Source organism: Notothenia coriiceps, unplaced genomic scaffold (genome assembly GCF_000735185.1).
Source record: "Notothenia coriiceps isolate Sejong01 unplaced genomic scaffold, NC01 NC01_scaffold00013804, whole genome shotgun sequence".
NCBI classification, from domain to species: domain Eukaryota; kingdom Metazoa; phylum Chordata; class Actinopteri; order Perciformes; family Nototheniidae; genus Notothenia; species Notothenia coriiceps.
Genome location: NW_011346505.1, coordinates 7,501 through 11,808, shown reverse-complemented (window position 1 = coordinate 11,808; position 4,308 = coordinate 7,501). Strand labels below are relative to the sequence as shown.

The 4,308-nt window shown below is 38.3% G+C and overlaps 1 protein-coding gene across 1 annotated transcript in view; it reads left to right on the top strand.

Annotated features, from left to right (window-relative positions):
* Window positions 1–4,308, top strand: part of LOC104948143 (scavenger receptor cysteine-rich type 1 protein M130-like) — a 12,868-nt gene that overhangs the window by 2,583 nt on the left and 5,977 nt on the right. The window lies entirely within an intron of this gene.

Here is a 4,308-nt window from a genome sequence, read left to right as displayed (position 1 = left end):
CAGTAAGGATTTTCAAGTCCACTCCCCACTTAACAGCCATGGACAAGTTCCGACAGTTAAGACAAATAGAAATATACAAAGGACATTTAATGCTGTATGGTCATCTTTTGTCATTCAAATACAGCTATATAGCCTTGTAGCTTGCACTGTATAGGGCCAAATTGCTGTTTGGGACCAAGTTAGCAGCCTTTTTGACTTTGGAATAGTTCCTGTTGAGGTGGATACAATAGTCAGTACGAGGCTACTGCTGAGGTGTTAAAAATACTTTGGTTACTATTGTGATATAACTTTTTTAAAAGCAAATCTTGGTGAAAGCAGATCAAGCCGACATGCCTTCTGGAGGGTTAGATCGTTATTATAGAGTTGTCATTGAAATGCAATTGTTGGCAGTCACCATTCAGAATATATTCATTTAGGTAATTCTCTCTTTTTTTCCTTTTTTAAAAAATGCACAAACAATTGAAGTACGCCAGGAGACTATAGCCATCCCACTGCCCTTTGTCGTGTACCTTGGGGAGAAAAGGAAGAGGACCTTTTCAAGGAACTTTAGCGACGTAATTAAAAATCTTGAATCAAATCAAAAATCCATGGGCACAGCTTTTAAACACAGCGACAAAGCACTGCCTCTCTGTCAGTTTACATTTTTGAAGCATTTTTGCACTTTTGGGGCCACACCCCAATCAATAATTCTAGCAACGTTCAAGCATGCGACTAGGTGTTGACAGCAATGACATGGGAAAATGGATTTTGTGGTAAAATTTTGGAAAAGTGGTCCACCCCAGAATTCCTGACCATAACGGATGGCAACCATCGCTGGTCGAAGGCGAAACAAATGAATGAGCAAGCATTCTCGCGCTTAAATGTGTCATACTGGTTTGGAATCAATGACTGCTCGGCAGGTGAAAACATCTCTTTGTTACTTTCTTTGTGTAGAATTGATGTGTGTGATCTGCAGATGTGGTGGCCATTGAGAGTTTTGTTACTGTATTTTTACAAAAACCTTTTACAGATTTCTACATATTTGGCACTGTCTTAATATGCAAAGGCCTCTAACTTCGATGTGATGGACAGCATTTTATTTGGCTGCTGTCATCCATGTTTCCCATGTGTAATATGAGGCTAATGTGTTTATTTATTATTTGTGGGGGCAATTTAAAATTTGCTGTTGGTATTATCTTTTTTTTTCAAGATGTTAAATGAAGCTTCAGCGCCAAGTTTTTCAGGAAGACTGCCGGCTGTATATACATTCACTCCGAGCTGCATATTATCAGCCCTCATCACAGGCGTTCTCCTTTAACCTATTACATTTCACCTCATTTCTCCAGCAGCCCAGTCAACGTGCTGCAGCCAAAACTATAAAATGGTTCTCCTCTCTCTCTGTCAGCCTAGCTGTGATTTCAGGTGGTTCATGCACCTTATCATGTTGGCATGTGGTCAATAAATGGTTCAAACCAAAATGAATTTTCTCTCCATGATTGGAAACAATCATGTGTTGGAAATAAAACAACTGCAGTTCAAAAATAAAAGGTGAACTTGCCAATATTTTTGTTGGTTGGAAATTAATAAAACAAAAATGTTAAAGGCAAAAAACATGAAAAAGCTAAAAAAAACAAACAATTGAATACAATATATTTGAAGCAACTTAATTTATAAAATGGTTGTTACATAATGATGGTAATTAAGTACATACAACTTAAAATTCCTTTTAAAATCAAGCGGTAAAACTAGCTGGAACAACTTAATCTTTTGAGTAATCAACTTAAAAACTTGTGTTTATGCTACCAATTATTAAGTAAGTGGTAATTAAAAACACTTCTGATTGTAGAGGAAAAGCCTTCTCCCCTAACTCAAATAACTTTGTTAGTTTAACAGAATTTCATTAGAAGTTGTCTTAACTCAATAAACATCGATGCAAACTGTTGCGTTGATTTTCTTTGTTGAACCAAGGCATTTGTTTTTAGAGTGTACAGCTGCTAGTCTGCACTAGTCAACATCCGACAATATCATCCACCTCAAGACAAAATTATCACTTATTGTGTGATTAAAACAATTTAATTGCTTAAACCATGCGATCATGAAAGATTAATAAGGAATGTCATGACCTCAACGACTCTTTAAATGTGGAGTGAGAAACAGAGAATGCTTCTCTAAAGGGAAAACCACACGCTGAGTGCCACTCTGGAGAGTTAAATAGGCAGTAATGAATTCAAAAATACTTCGAAATTGGTCATAGGAGAGCAATTTTCTGCTTCCAACACAAAATTGTAGTATTTAATTAACACGTTTAACAGTGCAAGTTTCAGTCCTTGGTGTACAAAACGTGAGAAACATTTAGAGAAAATCTGCATACAGTGAAAACAAGTGGCTTCACAATTTGATCCTTTGCGTTTACGCTGAACATGCAAACATAAAAACAGCAATCAACCATCGCTACAGTTCACCTTTGTTGCACACACACAAAGCGTCAGGTCCTTTGAGCTCTCTGTGTTGTCATCCCGGCACCTCTGTAGTTTCACTCTGGGCTTCACAAAGAGAGGAATGAGAGGAGGAAAGAAAACAAGACAACAGGAGTCTTTGAAGTCTCCTCTCCCCTGTTCTTTCAAATAACTTTGACAAGAGTGGAGGAGTAGCATTGATAAGAGCGAAAGGAGATGGCTCCTAATTGGCTGCACGAGGAAGGGCATCCAGAGCTGTGAGTGACAGCATGTGTGTCTGTATGGTAACAACCATTGACTGTAAAAAAAAAAAAAGGCATTGTAGTTACTTTGATGGCAATGATTGGTTTGTGGTTTGAAGCCTTTGATTCTGAAAGTTCTGGCTTTGACCATTTTGTTTTGGGCAGTTGTGTTCTTGTTTTTATGAATCAGAAGTAAGAAAATAGGGTGGAAGAAAACATAACAAAATGCTGAAGAAAATCATACTGTAAACATGCTGTAAATTGAGACTATACTCATCAGTTATGGGTTTCTAAGGTAATTTGGTGATTCCTATACAATCAGACTTCTCTCTGCAGACAGTTTATGACCCTGAGGTTGCTGCTTGGTTCACAGGCTAGTGCTCCACCTATATGCCCCCTCTTTCCCAACCTTGCACAGAACATCACCAGGACGGAGCTGCCATCCATGGAGGACCTTTACTCCCAGCGGCTCAGGAAGAAATCCCTCCGGATTATAAAAGACCCCCATCACCCCAGCCACAAACTGTTCAGTCTGCTGCCGTCTGGCAGGCGTTACCGCAGCATCCGGACTAAAACCACTAGACTCAGGGACAGTTTCATCCCGCAGGCAATAAGACAGCTAAACACCTGAACTGCTGAAACAACATCCACAACATTCATCTGCTACTTAGTAATTATGTATCTATTTATCTAATATATCATTCCAATAGCTTGCATATAAACTCTTATTTCACTATTTCACTTTTTTTAAACTATTTTTCTTTTTGTATTTACTTTTTAATATTTACTTGCACTATATTGTTCTGTTTATCTGTATTATTGTGTTGCACTGTTGGAGAAGCCTGTGACCTAAGATTTGTATCGACATAACTACTCTGTGGCTATGTTCGTATTACAAATAAAGAACCTTGAACCTTGAACCTTACATCTTATAAAAGGCCATCAGAAAAGCAAAATACATTCATTTTAGTGATATTGCTGCACTCAATTTTGTAAATCCACACTCACTTTTTACTTTGTGGTCAAATCCGATAAACTTTGACCTGAAGATTTGCGGCTTAAACCAAAAGCTATCCGACATAACAGTGCTGACCTTTGATGGAACAGAGCGTTGTAAAGACAGACATGGAAAAATCTATCACTGTCTGTAACCGTTCATTTTCTATTTAACCTCCCCTTTGAAAAATACAAATGGTTTGCGGACGGTTATGAAACAGATGGCTGAAATACAGATTCTTTCACTTTTGACTTGACAATACCAACGAACCTTATTGTCCTATCAGATACTGGACCAACAATGCTCTACTTTGCTGCAGAAGTAATGATGCACGGATTGAGGATATGTCGGATGTGGGATTCTGGCCATTATTAACGTTGTTCATGCAAGCATAAAGCCACATCTTGCTCAAGGACACCATCAAGAGAACAAGATGAAGCAGAAACAAAGCTTCTCTTCTCATTATACTGTAAGCACAGCAATGCAGGGAATAACATACTGTCACATCGTAACCATGAGCACAATGTGGGTCATTGTGAAAGGAGCAGAGAAATATATGTCACAATAAAAAGACAAGACACTCAATAATGTGCACAAACAAACACACCCACACAGCAACTCTTCAGAGTCTGGT